Raw genomic sequence first — 20,040 nt, 5'->3', positions numbered from 1 at the left:
GGAAACAGACCCAGATGTTTTTGTACGGGGACTTAACTCAGCAGTGAACAAGAATTGATTTTATGCTTAGTGGCCAATGAAGCCCTCAAAAATAGATACAGACGGAGATATTGGGTCAGACTCCAATTGTTGGACACAGGGCAAACAGTTGCTAAAGGGCCTGAACACGGATGGTTGAGGTTATTTGCCACTGGTGTCCTAGGGTCCGCCCTACTATGACTCTGCAAACTGTGCCAAACACTCCTTTCCACATGTGACTATGAGGGTAGCAAAAGCAAACAGTCAAAGGCTTCTCAGGGAGGTAAGGTGGCGGGCTAGAGCTCAGAGTTCAGAGTTCAACACTCAACAGTCAATAATTACATATTATTGCCTAGTCCAGTATTTGTCTTCTAGTTCAAAAGAAAGTATTTAATCCCACAAAATAATATAACCCTACACAACGTAATCGGGGATTTTGATACAGTGTTGCAAACCGAATTGCGATCTCATCATGTGCTACACCCTTCGGTGCCCACTCCCAGCTGACGGAGTTCCCCAAAGCCTATTAGCCCTGGTGGGTTACTCAGGCCAGGGAACTGATTTGGCACAGATGCAGTTCACCGATAAACATCTCTAAGACATAGATGCGCACAATGGTATATTTCGCTTTCATGTCTTTGTGTTTTTACAGTAATAGTCTTACGTTCAGTTTGCAGATCTTGAACCTCTTCCTCAGTCTCTCTTTTCACTCTCAGCTCTGGGCTCTGTGATTACATGTAGTTTAGCACTGCAGTTCGGTTGGTGTGGGAGAGATGCATGCAGCGGTTCTGCTCCTGTGGTTCTTGTACTATAGAAGCCGTTGCACCGGTACTTGATGACATGGAGCTTTCGGCGAGGTGGCTCACATGGCAACTTACATCTTCAGCAGTTGCGGAATCCCTAGGCCAGGCACAGATGGTGTATTGGCAGGTACAGCCTTCAGGCTAGCTAGATCATGTGGGAGTCTTCGGCAATAGCCACCTCTGGGGCAATCAGGACTCCCTCTTCAGCAATGAATGGTTCTGACTTGTATGTCGGCAGTGGAAGCACCTGTCTCTCAGTCACTCAGTGAACTGCTGATCTCATTCAATTCTTGGCATGTGGTAGATGTCTTAATGCAGTTCATGGCAGGAAAATCTTAGGGAGAACCCACCACCCATGGGTTGCTCCTTGCTTCACTCTGTAGAAGCAAGCCTCAACAAGGCCCACCAGTGCAAGGGGTTCGCCCTTCTCTGCACAAAGTCCTCAGACCAATAGGAAGAAGTTGGCACAGAAACTGGAATAGAAAAGATAACATTTATTACACCTCATAAGGTGGTGCTACGGTTCAGACAGTACCCTTCGGTATTGCAAGAAGTAGCACACCAAACTAAAAGAGCATGGTCCATTTATACCCACACAGTGGCTCAAAAGAAGGCGGTACAAACACAGAGGCAAGTTTTTTGTACATATAAGGTAATATAGAAAGGCGCAATCGATCAGCGGGAGGAGCTAATGGTTTTGGAAACTGGTAAACACATTCCTGTCTGGGACTAATCACTAACAGATGTAGACCCTACTGGGCATATGTGAAAGTGGGGGATACTAAATATAACTTGTTGCCAGGCAGATTCCAAGCGCAGTTAACAGGAAGATAGGACAAAGCACATGGTCGACACGCGGCAGTATGTAGTAAACAAAATGGCTGCCATGAATACAAAATGGAGTCCACTGAATGTCACGATAATAGCTAAAACTAATATGTCTTCTGCTAATGCTTAACCTAGTCGCTGTTAAATTACAACAACTCCCTTTTAGTTGCTCATTTTCTATGCAGTTCCTCAAGGCACGAACATGCTGGACTTCTCCATTAGCAAAGTCTCTCCTCCTTGTAGGCTAGGTATATGCCATACTCCTCTGAGCAGGCAGGCCTTTAGGCACTAGGCACAACATCAATCAGAAAGTGCAAATTTCAAGTATTATTCCCTCATATGTGGGAGACTGGCTGACATGCAGACACCAACTCTGGTCACAGCAGCCCGTCTAATACTCTGCAGCGCACTCCCTTCCTTGGGCAGAAAAGAACCTGGAACTGGAACAAAATGGGGTGATTTGGATCCCACTTGTATACACTTTTTTAAAATTGGGATGTGTATTAATTGTCTAAGGTTTCAGAAACAGTTTAGGTTGGCTCTCTTTCAAATGTAATTTTCTGGCTAATCCTCAGACACAACCTTTGTGCAAGGTGATTGATTTCACAGCAGGTAGCAATGATGCTGGCTCCAAACAAGGGTATTCACAACAAGGGCACAAGTGTGAGATCTCTGCGCCTGGCTGTTATCAGCTGTCCTGATGCAACAATCAGGAACAGGCAAACGGGCAAGTCCTGCCTAGAAAGTTATTCTCCTTGAACTACAGAAACTGCAGTGGCACCCCTCGCTCCTTCAGTATACCACTTGGCAGTGCTCAGGAAGATCTAATCAGTAGCTTTTTGCTAACCAGGGCCCTTGTTACATTTCTAAGCAGAGTATTTCTCCATCCTCCTTCACTTCATTGTCTACGTCTCCACTGTCTAGCCCTAGGAGTATAGTCAGTACTCTTCCACTGTCTGACGAAGATGTATCCACCCTTCATCTTGTGTCATGCTAAACCAGAGGCTATCCAAAATGAATTGCACTGATCCCAGTACTCTCTTCATACACAAGCACTACTATCATGCATGCACATACACACACTTGATACGTGCACAGAATGTCAGCCCCCAGGTCTGGAGTTCAGATAACACTAGAACTTCACACAAGAGGGTTCAACTGTACTTCCATTGACACAGTGTAAAAGGATGGACACACTAATGATTCACAAAAACTCTGTATGATGGCACCACCATTTTGTGACTTACCCAGGGCATAGACTGTCTATGCCTAATTGTGCACCTGTCCAGTACACAGAACAGGTTCTGTGCCTTGCATTACCAAGGACAGACATACATAGGACAGACACAGGCATTTGCGTGCAGTCTAGATTAGTGTGGCACCTGGGCCAAACAATGAATCAAGATACCAGTTTCACATGCAGTCTGCATGCAGGGTACATTTCCATCCCAGCACTATGGATTCCACTCGATGTAAATAGTTAGCTCTGATATGGATAAGAGGGAACGAGAGGCATTTGGTGAGGTATTCATTTGTTCTTGAAGGAGGACTTGGTGAAGAAAATGGCAGATTTATAATATCTTCTCATTTTTTTTAACTTAATGTAAAGTACTTAAGATTTGGAAATCCACCATTGAGTTTTTACGTTTCTGGTTGATTGGCTCGGTTTCAAATTAGTTTCTTTTCTTCTAATGTTACACGTAATGTGAAACTGAGCTAAGTGTAAAGATCTCTAATACCAGTTAAATAAAAAGCCTTGTATGTTAATTTAAAAAGTCTAGTGCTTTCAGTTTATTTTTTTTCTCCCAAAAAAGATACCTAGCATATGCCCTGCTTATGACCAAGGAATTAAATTGAACAAAGCCTAGCTTTCCCATGCATTCAAAGAAATCTGAGGATTTCAAAGTTACTGATAATTAAGAGAGGTCTAAGGCCTCTCAATAGCAACAATCAATTATTTTTGTAAGTTAGTCACAAATTACTATAATATCCTTGGGGGCGTTAAACGCATACGGTGACACATTCAGATTAAGTGACAGAATGTCTGCTCTATAACCTCGGGGGCTCAATGCAATAACGACACTCCCAAATCCGAGTTAATGACGCTCTCCCGCCCTTTTTTACAGTCTACTCTTTCTGTAAATTGCAAAATTGTCTGGTACCCGCGACTTAATTATGTAGTCAAGTTCAGGGTGCAGCCGGGACTCTGAGGCACACAAGCCGTTTTGTGACGTAGTTGTGTACTTCATTAGCAAGGCGTACCACCGAAGGCACATACATTAGTATTCCGTGTAATTTACATTTAGGTCTGGGATTAACTGGTGGAACTTGCTTCAGGATTTCCAGTACCTTGTTTCATAGGCTTGACAGTGGGAAGAAGAGAAATGAAAAAATATTTTCGCATGAGTGGGTCGAAGAAAGGAATGACGGGGCTCCTAGACATAATTGCTACAGCCAGGTAAAACAAGTATTGGCAAACCTAGCGTCTGGCGTTGGCCACCGCCTTTTAGTTTTTTAGTGTTTTTTTGTTTGTTTGTTTTGTCATAGTTTTTTGCAAAACGTGTTGTTGCAAAACGTGTTGGGGAAGGTGCTGGACAGTGCTTAATTTGAGCCGGTGGGGACCACTGACACTTTTTTCTGCATTAAAATATTTACAGAGAGCAAGAGAGGGAAAACACATTCATCAGAAAGATGGGAAAAAGTCATACAGGGAAAAAGCAGGAACAAGCAAGAGTGAGATAAAGGAGCAGGGAGTGCATGGTGGGGATTCAAAAGCATCATGCCGAGTTGCTAACAGAGTTTCATGCACCTGCCCCCTTTTATTTACAAATCAAGCACTAGTGCTGGGCCATCGTCAATCTAAAGCAGGCTTTGGCAAAGCCAAAAGGTCTTGCCTATGCAAGAGCTATTTGTTTAGCCAATACGTTTTTGCCATGTTGTACACAACGTGGCTTCTGTTCAGTGTGGGTGAAAGTTAGGTGCGTAAAGGAGAGTAGTGTCATAAAGTGGCATGTAATAGTGTAAAGTGAAGTGGAGTATTATTGAGTGACGTAGGGTAGCACGGAGTGGCATAGATCGGCGTAGAGTAGAGTTGAGTGTCGTGGAGGGAGTAGAGTGTTGTAGAGGAAGGGTGTAGTGTGGATTTGAGTGTCGTAGAGTTGAGAAGTGTAGAGTGCCTTAGTGTGTCGTAGTGTGGAGTGGCACAGACCCGTGTGGAATAGAACAGAGGGTGATGCGTAGAGTGGAGTAGCGTATTGTATAGTAGAGCACAGTAGATTGTCGTAGAGTGGGGGGCATAGAGTGAAGTAGTGTAGCATTGGATTATAGAAATGCTTAATTGACTTTTATACCAGCCTGGTATTTTTATGTAATCACTGAGTTTAGGGTTTTAAATGTATACAGCAGCAATCATTTTCCCTTGGCAGTCCAGTGTCGGGTAAATAGTGTAACAAATAAAGTAGCAGTGGCGAGTAGACCCATGAATTTCCCAAAACAGTTAAAAACTAGGAGAGTTGAAGAAGAGATGACCAAATTAAGGAACATTCAATTAGATCCCATAGAACTGCAGATAATGCTGGAAGTCTCGAATGAGTTAAACTGGAATTCGGAGATAATGAGTAAAGTTATCCTTTGTAAAACTGTGGAACAATGTATAAATAGGAAGAAGAAAAACCACAGGTGGCTGAGGTGGGAAGCATCCGCTAAATCAGAACCTGTGGTTTGATGTTGAATGCCAGAACAAGAAGACTCAATTATGGAAGCTGCAGACGTCTTTGATGAAGAAAAAAGATGGTTAGTCATTAGTGATGGCACGTAAGGCGGTCAAAAATATAAGATATAAGGAAACTATCAAAGAGATTTTTTTTTTTTTTTAAAGACAATTGGGATAAGATGATGGAAGCAATTACCTCTAAGGACATAAGAAATGTTTGGTTATTGGTACATATAGGTATAGGAAATAAGCAACAGAGGCTAAAATGCACGGTCCCCGAGGAAGCATGGCAAAGACATCTGGAGAACATTTATGGAAAGAGTTATCAGGAATAAAGAACTGCAAAATATGTGGTAGATAACAAAATACTGAATGGTTTAATGATTAAAAACATAAAGAGAGTGATCAAAACACTATCCCTATCGGGAGCAGCGGGAACTGATAATTTACCTGTTCTATTGATAAAAAAATTATGTTGAGTGGTGGAGTGAGATTCTGGCAATCTTGTTTATAGCAATACTAAATACAGGTGTAGTACCAGAAAGTTGGAAGGGGGCTATCATCATACCTATCCATAGAAAGGGTCCCGTCCTTGATCCAATGAGTTACAGACTGATAAGTTGAATGTACGTTGGGGATAAAGTCTTCAGTACATTAATTGGATTGGAATGGGAAAGGATTGATACCCATGGAACAAGGTAGTTTTGAAGCCGTACACTCTATCACAGATCGCTGCTTTAGTTAATGGGCTTTAGTTTATGGATCATAGTAAGGAGGGCAATTAATTTGAAAGCCAATCATTTTTGCCATTTTTTAGATTTTCGGGTAGCCTTCGATTTGGTGAACCTTGAGATACTTTAGGCTGACCTGAATAAGATAGGGATGCCTAGTGGCTTACTAAGTATACCTAAGGAACTATATTAGGAGAGCTTGGCACAGGTGGAATTAGACAAGGATGGTATCCGATAAGGTCATGATGGGTAGTGGCCTGGTGCAAAGTTGCATGTTGGCCCGAGCCTTTTTGCATTATATTTAAAACATTTTCCAAATGCTTTAAAGGGATCAGCCTCATTTTCACCTAAAATCTGGGGGAATCATATACCGTGTTTGCTGTATATGGAAGATTTAGTCATAATGGATACGGCTCAAATTGGGCTCCAGTGGTAGTTAGATTTTTTTCATAAGTACTGTAAGGTAAAACAAGCACTGGCGTTGCCAATAGGTCTTGCAGTAGGAAAGTTGGAGCTATTGGTTTTGTAAATGACATTTTATATTTATGTTTTGTGATTTACAATGCCAATACTTTTAACTTTAGCAAATGTGACACTTTTAGCATTTGAAATGCCACATGTTTTGTATTGACGTGACTTAGATGTATTGATATTATAAATAACAAATGCTTTTAATTTTTTAAAATAATTAATACTTAAATAAAAGTGATTGTAATTTATAATGGCAATGGTACGTTTTTGCCAGAGCTATTGGCTTTGGCAATGTATGTAAGCTATGTTCAAGAGCAGCTTGGCTGCTGTGAGGCATGCCATAAAGTTATAATAAAAAAAGTGTTAAAAGCATTTTTGTTACCTTATTTATAACCAAGAAGACATAATGTAAAACTGAAAAATGTTTATGCAACTGAGTTGAGGCCTGTTAAACTACCCAAAGGGTAGCCTTTTATCAGAGTTTGTGTGGTATTTGAGCAAAGTATTTCCTTTCTGTATAAGGTGATAATCAGTTTCACATTATCGTGTTTGATAATAAGATCAAGGAGTGAGAAAATGAAAAAAGCATACGTAATGGTGGTGAAGATCACTGATATTGCGTGGCCAATGCGTGCAAGGGACTCAAAAGTGCAAGTGAAACAAGCAGTGTGTAAACACGCACTTTGTACTTATAGTCGTTGCTTAGGAGAAACAAGGCTGGAAATAGCGTCACCTTTTTTACTGCCAGACTTGCTTGTAAGAAACGACTATAGTTCAAAGTGTGTTTTCAAAACACATAAATAAAAGGCATTATAATTTACAATGCCAACAGCTCAAACTCTCGCAAATGTGAGACCTATTGCATTGCAAATGCTTGTTTGATATATGTTTGCGGTAAGGCTGTTTCAGTTGTATTAGAAATGTAATTTTAGACCCAGTTCCAGACCAAGGATGTGGATAAAGGTAGAGCTATGTAAATATATTGACAAAGGGCTATGCAATTGTTGTTGAAATCATTATATTTCTATACAAAAGTGTGTATGCTGAAAAGGCTACTAGGGCCTATGTGCTTTGCAGATTCAAATACTATTAGGCAAAGCAGCAATTATTTTACACTGCACTTTTCTTGTGCTTTCCGCCCATGGATTTTGATGTTGAGAGAACTACATGTACCAGAATGCAATGCATAATAGGAAAGAAAACCTGTTGAAGGTGCTTCCAAGCAAACACGTTATTTACTGCACCAATCAGACATTCAGATGTTGGATCTTTCCCCATGGGAATTTCCTTTGTCCTGGATGCCTTTGTTTTCGCTTTTATTTAATCATTTAGTCTACAAAAATGGGAGCTGATCGGAAAGCATGACTCCTACGCAGTTCAGGTGGACCGAAAGTTACGTCACCCGCAAAGCCTATTGTTTGGGGGTAATTGCGAACGTGAGATGATGGAGAGCTGTTGCGGGCCTTGAAAGTGTGGATATGGCGATTCTCGTGCTATTCATTTTCTGTGAGCAGACAGAGTTTGTGTGCTTGCTTGCTAAAACATTTGATAATCTAAACACGCGGAGATCCGATGAGATTGGATTCTCATCTTTACCATCAGGACGAGTCGGGTAATAATAATTGCTTTATGATTTGGACGGAGATTTATTGCCTTCTGCTGTCAGATTAAAGGAGACGTTTTTGAACTACCCCACGGGCACAAAAAAACACGGCAAAAAATATGAATCAGTTTATAGTACTGAATTTACGGAAAGAGGAAGATCTAAGTGTGCCCGGTTGGTTTTGGTCTCATGACTTCCAGAGCAGAACCTTTGTCAGTGGCAAGTGTTCAGCTCACTGAGCCACCCTACACTGCTAGAAATGTGGTTGTGGTTCACAGCCCCAGCATAGAGGCTAGTCCTTGGTGTGTGCACTTCACACACTCCTTTCAGCTTTTCCTCTCGCTACCGTTGCAGTCTCCGCCCCTTTTCTCTCAGCCTAGGCTCCCTGCCCACTCCCTGTCTAGTTCTGTGTGTTTAGTTACAGTTTATTCTGTATACACAGCACACATAAACTCTCCATAGATCATCTTTGAAAGCCCTGCCGAATATAAAATAGAATAATTTAAACAGCCATAAACTCTAGTCCCTGCATTAACTGTTGACACGAATGGAGGCCGCAGTCCGTGCTGAAACCATGACCGGGAGCTGCTTTGCATGATGTCTCCAGTCCGAGCTCATCAACTAAGAGTATACCCCGTGTCCCTACTCAGCCCCCATGTGTTTCATTAATCACCGGTAACCCAACACCCCAGTCTTCTTCCTCGCGCCAGCACTCGCCCTCTGATAACTTCTCCCCACATCAGCTCTCGCATACCAGTACAAACCTTCTAACCCTTCTCTGCTGGGAAGTAACCAGAGGATTGATGGAAAGCATGCCGTGTTTAAAAGTGTAAGCGGGCAGAAACCCATTGAAGAAAAGTAGGCTTACAAACTAAAGCAAGCTGTCGCCATCATGCTTTCAGTTTAATAAAAAAACAAGTACTTGCCAAACCAGCGCAGGAAATCTCCTAGACTGTTTTTCGTGATTCTTGCCCGTCATCGGTGAAGTGTGTTGCTTTAATTTACGGGTGCTTCCGTGCTGAAGTAAGGAATTAATATACTATGGACAAATACCAAACAAACACGACATAAATGCGTCCATCCCAGTGACTCCCGACCTGCTCAGAATTTCACAGGTGTGATTCACATACTGAACATGTAGAAAGAACTCAACCAAATGCATTATGGTCAATGCAGTTCAATCCGGTCCTTTTATTCACAATTAGATAGGTTTAGTAGTAGTTTTAGATGTTAGTATTCAAGTACTTGCCCCACCAGTGCTAGAAATCTCCTTTCAAATTGTTAGTGTCTCGTGCCACTTATCAAAGAAAACTATTCCTTCCATTTGAGTGTGCTTGCAAGCTGCTTGCAGAAGCTCTGAGGTGTGATGCGAGCCAAACCCAGGGCTCTCTATATGTTGAGAAAAGACACAAACCGAATTTGGCAGGAGGAACGTGGACGGACCATTTGGGGATTTTATGCACAAGTGAGATATACAGACTTATGGGGTAAAAGAAAGCTCTGTCAGCTGTGACGTCAAATGAAACACGCAGAACTGTTTGAGAGGAACGCATTAAGAGTCAGATGTAACCAAAAACAAGAGCGGCCGGGAAACTGAAAGTACGGCCGGCCAACCATGAATATTTAGGGGAGGAGAAGCCGCAGAGCACACGCTGGGAGAAGCCCTTTGATGTGGTGGCGGCTGTGAAAAAATGCAATTAGCAGGGAGGGAGGGAGGCTGATGCGCGTGCTTGTTTGGTCACATGATTCACGTGAACTCAAAGAAAACCGCACCAAAAAACCCTTGGTTTCATGAGTATTTTGAGCACTTGAATTCTCTCCATTTCCCATTCCTTCGGAATGGAAAAGTCGAGACCTAAAAACGTTTAATTAACATGGAGAAAAAAGTATTTGAGTATTTGGTCAAACAAAGAAAGTATCCAAATGGTTTTTCGAAGAGACTTGAATAGAAGAGGTTGAAACATTGTTATTTGGGTATGAATTTTTCATCTAATCTAAAGTGGAACACACATTGAGAGGTGGTGAAAACTAATGCTGTGCCCACCATAATGGGGACTAACAAATTTAGGAAGGAGTACAGTTGACCCAATTCGACACCAGTTATAGCCGCTTTTAAAGCTATGGTGCAGTCAAAATGGTTGTATGGTGCCGAAGAACTTTACTTGAGTGGGATGCACAGCTGGGAAAGGAATGAAGGGCAGTACCTGAAAAGGATGTTCAGTATGCCACCATCAGCAATAGTACAGGCACTAAGGTTAGAGTTAGGAATGACTTCATGATTTTGCCTTTCGGAGGGGGCTGTCATGAGCTTTTGGAAAAATTGTAAGAGCCTAATGAGTTCAAGATATCTTAGTTGTGCAAAGATTAATTTTTAAGTAGTGAGGTGAACTGAGCTGCGGGTGTAAGGAAGCTTTTGTTTGCACTGAAAGAGCAATATTTATTGGGCTTTCCCAGTTGTGTTGTACTTTTCCATGTTTCCCAAAAACTTATATTGATAAGATGGGTAGCAATCTCAAGAAAGCGCGATATCAAGAATATTTTAATGAAAAATCTACTGCATTTTGTTGGGCTTCATGGCAAAATAATACAGCATTCCCCTATATTCCCCTATTTATCTGAAATGTACTTTCCCATTATGATGCAGGAGGTCTTACGGTTTCTAATTGGTGTATACCCGATGTATCGATGGGCGGGGATGGCCAAGTGACAAAAGACAAATGGAGGTTTACGTGACTGTGGAATACAAATGAAATCTAACAATGAACATTTGCTATTGGATTGTATGTTTTTAGAAAGGAGCATAGGAAATGTTTAAAAATGGTTTTAAGTAAATATGAAATATACAACTGATAGGAACCTTTGGAATTTCTTTCAAATATGCAATTTTTAGATGTGACTTGTGCAATAGGTGTTTTTGTATTAGCAAGTAGGAAGGTATGGGAAACTTTTAATGGGTTAGAGATGCATGTGTAGCTAATGGGAATATTCTGTACGATACAAGTGGATTCAAGAGCGCTATGCCAATTAACAGTTATTGTAATACATTTTAATCTGTTCCTTTTAATGGTTACATTTGATTATTTATTTAATGTTTTATGTCATTGACGGTAATGTATTTTAGAATGAATTTTAAGCGTAGGTATGTTATGACTTATGTTTTATGGACCACGGTCTAAAAGAAAAAATATTTATGAATGACTGTAGAGTGGAGGGGTGCAGGGTAGAGTGCAGAGGTGTAGAGTAGAGTGGCATAGAGTGCAGTAGAGTGCAGCAGTGCAGAGTGGAGTAATGCAGAGTAGAGTGGCATAGAGTGGAGTGGTGTTGAGTGGTGCAGAGTAGAGTGCAGTGTCAGAGTGCAGTGGTGCAGAGTAGAATGGTGCAGAGTTCAGTGGCAGAGAGTGTAGTCTTGCAGAGTAGAATGTCATAGAGTGCAGTGGTGTGGTTCCGAGTGCATTTATGTAGAGTGCAGTGGTATAATGAGCAATGGAGTACAGTGGTAGACAGAAGAATAGAGTGGCGTAGAGTGCAATGATGTAGCATGGCGTAGCATGCACTGGCATAGAGTACTATATAGTGGTCTAGAGTGCAATGGAGCAGAGTAGGTGGCGTAGAGTACAATGGCATAGAGCATCGGGTTTTGAATAAAGTGGTGTAAAATGCATTGGCTGAGAGTGCCATGGTTTAGAGTTTAGTGGCATAGAGCGCAGTGGTGTAGAGTAGAGTGGAGAAGGGTGGTGTGCAGTGGCATATAGTGCAGTGGTATAGAGTGGACTAGTGCAGAGTGGCTAGAGTGACATAGAGTGCAGTGGCATAAAGCGCAGTGGTGCAGAGTACATTGTTTCAGAGTAAAGTGGCGTGGTATGTAGTGGTGCAGGGTAGAGTGCAGTGGAATAGAGTTGTGATGTAAAGTGCACTGGCATGGAGTGGTACAGAGTAGAAGGCATTGGCATTGAATGGAATGGCATAGAGTGGCATAGAGTGGAGTGTCGTAGAGTGGAGCGGTGTAGAGTAGAGTTGAGTGGCCTAGGCTGGAGTGGTGTTGAGTGCATTGATGAAGAGTGCAGTGGTGCATAGTAGAGCAGAGTGAAGTAGAGTGCATTGGAAGAGAGTAGAGAGGCATATAGTGTAGTGGCATAGAGTGCATTAGCATAGAGTGCAGTTGAGCGGTGCAGAATAGAATGCTGTGGCATAGAGTGCAGTGGTGCAGAGTAGTGTGACGTAGATTTCAGTGGTTTAGTTTGACGCAGAGTAGAGTGGCTTAGAGAGTAGTGGCACTGAGTACAGTGGTGCAGAGTACAATAGAGGGGCGTGGAGTGCAGTGATGCAGAGTGCGATGGTGTACAATGGCATAGAGTGCAGTGGTGTACAGTGTTGCAGAGTGGAGTATAGTGGCGTACAGTCAGTGGTGCAGAGTAGATTGGCGTAGAGTAAAAGTGGTGTAGAGTGCATTTAGCGTGGAGTGCAGTGGTTAGAGTAAAGTGCAGTGACATAGAGTAGTGTGGTGCAGAGCAGAGTTTAGTGACGCAGAGTGGAATGGTGCAGCATAGAGTGCAGTGGCACAGAGTGGAGTGGCGCAGAGTAGATTGTTTCAGAGTAGAGTGAAGTGGCGTAGAGTTGAGTGGTGCAGGGTAGGGTGCAGTGACGTATAGTCCACTGTTGTTGAGTGGAGTGGTACAGAGTAGAGTGCATTAGAATATAGTGCAGTGTTGCAGAGTAGAGTGGCATAGAGTGGAGTGGTGCAGAGTAAAGTGGAGTTGCCTAGACTGAAGTGGTGTAGTGTCAGTGGCAAACAGTGCCGTGGTGCATAGTAGAGTAGAGTGCATTGGCATAGAGTAGAGTGGTGCTGAGTAAAGTAGATAGACATAGAGTGAAGTGGCATAGAGTGGAGTGGTGCAGAGTAGAGTGCAGTGACATGGATTGGTGCAGAGTAGAGTGGAGTGAGGCAAAGTGGAGTATGCATGGTGTAGTAGGGCACTGCCATGACAGAAAACAATAGAAATGACCATTACATTTGCACAGATATACAGTTTTACCGATAAAATTATACAGAGTCAAATGAATAAGTGTGGAACTGTCATCACCAATTGTATTGATTTTGTTGATTATATTAAAATATTTGTTTCCACCACACTTCAGAATTACCAAAAACCATTTCTGCTTCTGTAATTCTGGTATATTCTAAAATATCTGCACAGTTCATTTACAGACATTTAAATGCTGTTGTGTGCTAGGAAAAAAACATTGTACAGCCTTCTGTTAAGCACAACCAACCCCATTAGCCAGCACAATTGTTACGTACATTTCCTCACTTTGAATTCAGAGAAAAGTAAATTAAACAGAATGCTCCCTCGGAAGACAGAGCCTAACATTTGCCCTCTGTCTGTGAATAAACAGCAAATGCGACAAGATAATTACTAGATATAAAGGTCTGTTTACAGATATCGAGCACTGGTGGAAGTATACCATAAATATGGTATGGGCTGCGGGATGGACTAACCCAAGCTGGACAACCTAAAACAAATAAAGCCAGCAAATAGAAACCAAGCAAATGTGAGTTACAAACCACAAAGCCAATGGTTAACAATGGGCAAAATGCATTCTGGCTAAAAGTCTTTTTTTTAAGTCGCAAAAAGCACACAGCCGAAGAAGTCCCTCGCACTTCCGGGAACTATTTTGTGAGTGGATGTGCTCTTTGGGAAAGGGAAGAATACTGTCACTCACAGTGAGGTTAGCCAGTGGCTTACGTGGTCTAACTCATTCCATTATAGTTCTTTCTTCTTTTTTTTAAACTGTTATTAAGCTTTATTTTTCAATTACTTAACATCGTTATAATATACTATCATTATAAAAATCCCACACATGTTACTACAATCCTTCAAAACTAATATCAAAAATCTGGTAATAAAATACAAGTGCAAATGCAATAGACTTGGAAGGGAGGTTTGTCGCAGGTTCTTTCGCAGTCTCACCATTGCAGAACTGAAGCATTTTCAACACTCTCTGCAAGGAAGCCATAGTTGATGCTTATTTATCTTATGAAACTAACAACCAATGACAAATCCAATAGTTCTGGCTTGTTGTAGGTGTAATCAGGGCCGGCGCTAGGCGTGGGCAGCTGCCCAGGGCCACGCACCAGCATGGGGCCACGCACTGGTGATGTGTCCTGTCGGTTCTGAGGTTCCGTGAGAATCGTAACGACATTTTGGGCTTGTTCGGATATGGATGAGTTTGGTATCTACGAACCGCAAATGATGAGATTAGTAGATGTATGTATTTTCGCTACACTACTTGGAAGGGTTCATCTTATTTACGGGTTTTTCCATCTGAACCTTCAGGTTCCATTTTAGATACGGCATCCATTTTGTTTCTTGCCCTCACATAGCCGGCGAACGGACAATGTCCGCTCGATGACCCTGGGATTCCCAAGCTCTTGCGGAAGATGCATATTCCTTTGAGTGTGCCTTTATGACTAGGGGAATGACACGGCAAAGGCAGATGGCTCCGCTCGAGGCTCATCTTGCTGTGCCGGTCTATTGTTTCAGCCTTGCATACGTTAGGCTTGAATCCTTTGATCCTGTGATCACGCTTCCGATATTGCCCCCACAAATCTTTTCAATCTGTTGTCTGTCTTTGTCTTCCTGCACCTGTTTCTGTTCCTTCTCTTAGGTCGTTTACAACTAGAATGGAATGTGCTTAATGGTGGGATAGCGTGCTTTTACAGTTGGGAACCGACATGTATCTGTAATTATGTTCCGGGCTTCTGAAAACATGAATGCGATCCTTTTGAAGTTTACTGTGGGAACTGAGTTGTAACCTTTTGTTCGTTATGTTGTGCAATGACGAAAATGTGTATAAAAGGAGCGATCCACTTTTGCAATTCGAAGCAGACTCTCTGAACCTACACTATGTTGTACTTCTAGCGATTTCTGTGTCCCTGCAGTAAATAAACGCTGATCTTTGACGCCGAAGGAAGTGTCCCGTGTCTCTGTAATTTGTACGCCGGAACAGGTATCCCCACGAAGGTTTCAGGTGTTGTCCCCTGGCACCGCTGGGCCTTAAATTAGCCCAGTCCTTCAGTTGGCGCCCCACGTGGGGCCACATCATGCGGTACCGGTCCAAAGCCTGACGATCGTGAGGAACTTCGTGTGAAATCTCCGAGGGAAGGTGCACCCCGCTTCATCGATCCTGTTGTCGAAATAAGTGGTCCGAAGATTTTTCACGCGAAGATTCCCGCTTCCTGACGGCTGTGACGGACTGATGCCCTGACTGTCGACCTGTTTTGGCGCCTGGCGTAGTCCTTTGTACGGCGAGACGATAGACGGGCCTTCCTGGTGACGCCATTGTTCTTTCAGTTAAGTATTTGTGGGTCGCTCCCAGTCCTTAGGTTAACTCTTTGGTTCCTTTTTGGAACATTTGTTTCAAATTTGAAAACTTGGCATTTGCTTGACATTTGCTTCGTACTTTGAAACTTGGTTGTTGTTGTTGAAACTTGGTTGATTGCATGGTTCCATTGCATTATTTGGTCCTTAGTTGTTGGGTTTTTCTTTGACAATTGCAATTGCCAAAAATCGAGGGTCTCGTATTTTTGCGAGGATATCGTAATTTGATAACCCTTGAAGTTTGAAACTCGGTTAGTGTGCATGATGCCTGGCCGTAGTATTTTGTTGGGTTTCCTTAGATGTTGCAGCACGGATTCCCGGTTGGAGGACTCGTGTCCGATACCTCCAGTTGGAACTCCGATTTATGAGCTCTATAGTCGACATGGAGTGGGCCCCATTGTATATAATGAATTTTGGATCCGTTATACGAGAAAAGATGGTGTCCTTAGTTGGCCACCCCATGGTTGCTTTGAAACTGAGATTTTAGATAATCTCGAAGCAAAATTGTTTAAAAAGAAAGCTAGGATTGGGGAAACTACAGCCTGATTGTACTATTGAAGACGTGTTGGCGACCCTGGGCGAGCTGAGATCGGCGATGCTGCACAGCTACAGCGCACTGGGGGTGAGACTCGATGCATGCGCCCACGCTCTCAGCCAGGAGCAGGGGAATCGTCCCCAACAAAATTTCGGATTGGAGCTGCTACAGTCTACCGCCACACCGTTGCCTCGGAGTGATACAGTGGATGCTACAGTAACCATCGCTGTGGCGGGTAGCGACTTGTTGCCAACTACCAGTTCAGTCGTTGCTACACTGTTTCCCCCTTGCTCCATGCCTGACTGTGTGCATCGTTTCGTGGTGTCACGGATTTGGGTATCAGCGTCCCGCCCTCATGCTTCTTCATCAGCATACTTGTCACGGACTCTGATCGCCCTGTTTTGTGACTTTTGTGACTTGGATACGCCGGAGATGCCTGTGACCGAGGGAGATTCATTTCTTGGGGCCAGACGCCGTTCTCTCTGTGCTTATGCACCTCCCCCCTCCTCCGGGCGGCCATTTTCTCTCGTCCCCTTGGACTGCACTGGACTACCAAGTAGAATGGGTGAGAGGTTGAGCCCCAGATCGGGCCAGGGCTAGGAGACTTCCTTTTGTTTAACAGCCGGGCGGGTGGGTGGAGGTAGTGTGGACCTTAAATTTGGCCTGTTTTACCACGGACTGTGCATTGACTCTCCCTAATTGATAGATTGCTGCTGATTTTACTCGATGTTGTTATTGGGGTGGAGAATGTTTATTGGGCCGGCGGAGTCCGCGTATATGTGTAACTGGCCCTCCTCCCGGTTTCTCTTTTGTGGGAGTCCAAGGATAGATTCCTGTTCTTACTCCCTACATCACTGGATTATACTTCTTTTACTTTTCTTTCTCTTCTCCTTCCTTTTTCTCTTCTCTTGCTGTATTTCGGGTTTATGGGGCGACAGACACTCTGCTGGGAGGGGGGGTAGGCCATAGCCTCTGCATGTGTGTAGGGTGGGGGGGTTATATTTTAGTTTGTGTTCATTTCTATGGCGCCTTTTTTGCTCTTTTATAATTGTTCTTCTTTATTTGGCCCGTGCTAGGCACACTGGGGGATGGGTGGCAGCGAAGACGTGGATGGGTTGTTGAGACTACTTTCTTGTGGTATGAATATCTTGTGGCCATCCTCTGGTCGGGACTTGCTTGTTGCGAATCGAATTGATCAGTAATGGTATTTTTTGTCAAGTCCCACCTACATGGACCTCGTTTTTCTTTCCTATTTTTATGAGTACGGAATAACACGACCTGATCTTAATAGTCGCACAAAAATTTAAAATTAACCTGCATTGCTCCTGTGTCAAGGTATTGCGGCGCCTTCCAGTCTGCTTTTCGCATAGTAACTAATGTTATGCTGTATTACCTTGTCGCCGTATTGCATGCACTAGTGCTACATGAGAGTTTGTGTCCGGCCGGATGGTTGTGGGCCCGTATTTGTTCTGTTTCTGTGCACAATAAAGGTTTTCAAAAACTAAAAAAAAAAAAAAAGAAAGCTAGGCCAGCAATGTTTGATTCCTTTTGGTTATGGCGCAAAGAGGCCAGACAGAAAGAAATCAAGCTGACTAAGAAAAATAAGAGAGAGGGTATCATTTTGATCATGCAAGGTGCAGAACAGCATCAGCGAGACAAGGCAGAGAAGGAAAAGGAAGTTTCTATCAGACAGCATAGCATGGCGGTGGATAAATGTTATCCGGTTTTACCGTCGAGTTCTGAAAAGAAGGGAGAAGAATCAAAAGAGGATCCTTTGTTATCTTATTTACTAAAGTCACCACCCCCTTATGTACAGGGTGCTATAGCACCTATAGTTCCCCCTGTTCTTCCGCCTGTCGTTCCGGCGGCTGCTGGTCAGCCTGTAGTTGGTCCTGTTCCTCCGAATCCCCTTGTTCCTCAAGTGGGCCCTTCTCCTTTACCACCTCTTCTTCCTACTGCTCCTTTGCCCGTAACCTCTCAGCATACTGCTACTACTACTCCTGTTATCTTGGCTACTCCCACTGCCCCTATGTTTACTCCTAATATTGTTGCTCCTGTTCTTCTTTCCTCTTCTCCTTCTGTTCGTAAACGTATACCTAATTCTGTTGCTACTCTCTATTCTCCACTTTTCTGATCGTTATTCGAATCCGATGTCTCTGAAATCTCTCAGAGACAAAGTCAAATGCCTGGTGTACGGGAGAGTGAGACGTTAGTAACTATGGCGCGTAGGTGGATTAGACACCCTGCTAAGTACACTTCACGCATAGTTTTCGATACGTTCTCTCAGTTTAATGAGCCCACGCAGAGATTCGTGTTCGAAGAGATGTGCAAATCATTGAGAGAAGAGTGGGATAATGATGAGTTAGATATCGTACCGCCCGATATGACTGAACTTCAGAGTCAGTTTTCGAACGGTATGATTGTAGGTGGTGATGTACGGCGTGCATTAGAGCGATTGTTAGCTTTTCGGTCTACAGTACCTTCTCGAGTGTCGTTTGACGATGACTCCGAAGATCCGAAAGCGAAATCTGGTCAGTATCCCATGCGAGAGGTTCCCACAGTGTGGATGCCGGGTGATGCTGCTGCCAACCCTCCAATTTTTGACCCCTGACGAAGGGGCAATATATGCCCCGAAATGCATTGGGTTTTTTTCGTTTTCTTCTCACATGGGTTGATGACACACTGTTACTTTTGACACTAACTGACATTATTTGTTGTGAACTTTGGTATTGACTTTTACTTGAAAAAATGTAAATGTATCAATGCGCAATATAGAACTTTTGGTTTCAAAAATTTGGATATAAATACATTCGAATGATCAAAAGGAAAACTGTTTATTTGTAGTGCATGTCAGAGTCCTAGTGATTTCACGCACTAGGCCATATACATTAACCCTCCAATTTTGCCACACTTCCAGAGGGTTTGGATACACCTCCCATGGAAGCGATCGGAAGTCTTGCAGGTGAAACAATCCTTGCCTGACCCCCGGAAGAATCCAGCAGGTTATTACAAGGAGTTATTCCAACTTGTGGATGCTTCTATTATGAACCTTGCTGATATCGACATGTTGTTTGGTAACGTAGTACCGCAACCGATCTGGGCGAAAATTCGTCACGAGAATCATGCAGCTGAGTTAGGTGGTGATTGGGCTGCAATTGTAGCGGCCGACGGACAGCAAGTTGGTGGGGCCAAGCCTGAACAGTTAATTACGGATCTGCCCCAAAGAATCATTACGCTCATGAAAACACTCATGCCAGCGATGAGGGTGAACTGGGATAAATTGTCTGCTTCTAAACAAAAGAAAGACGAGAGTGTCTCCGATTTCTTTACTAGGTTTGAGGAGGCATTTATTGATCATAGTGGTCAGGACATGAGCACTGAGGGAGGTCAGCGATTGTTTGTCGATAAGTTCGTGTTAAATCTGTTGCCTGAATTATGCAACAAATTGAAAAATTCTGAAAGTGCATGGGCTGTTTCAACCACAGCTCAAATATTAGCGACGGCTCAATATTATGAGAATAGAGAAAAAGAAGAGAATGATCGTGTAGACAAGAAAACGAAGGAGCTAAAAACTAAGGTCTTATTGCAGCAAGCGTATCCTCCGCGCTCGAATCAGAATGACTCGCAACAGCAGCATGTGCAGTATCGACCACAGGCGCAGTCTTCTAGGATGCAGTCGCGCTCTGACTACTCTGCATCCATATCTATGATTGGGTATAATCAGTGTGCATATTGTAAGGGAGAGGGCCATTATAAGTTTAATTACCCCGTTTTACGTGACCGAACGAATGGTGTCTCGGTTCGAGGAGGTCGTGGTGGTCATCAGCAAGCCTCTCGAGGTAGAGGTCGTGGCACCTCTCTAAATCAAAATGAGCGTTCTGCTCCTCCATCGGACACGAACAATTGTTTTGATCAGCGAAATACATCGTCTGGTAGATCTGCACAGTATCATGTGGATGA

This window comes from Lissotriton vulgaris, chromosome 5 (assembly GCF_964263255.1).
Source record: "Lissotriton vulgaris chromosome 5, aLisVul1.2, whole genome shotgun sequence".
Classification (NCBI taxonomy): domain Eukaryota; kingdom Metazoa; phylum Chordata; class Amphibia; order Caudata; family Salamandridae; genus Lissotriton; species Lissotriton vulgaris.
This window is presented reverse-complemented; position numbering follows the sequence as displayed.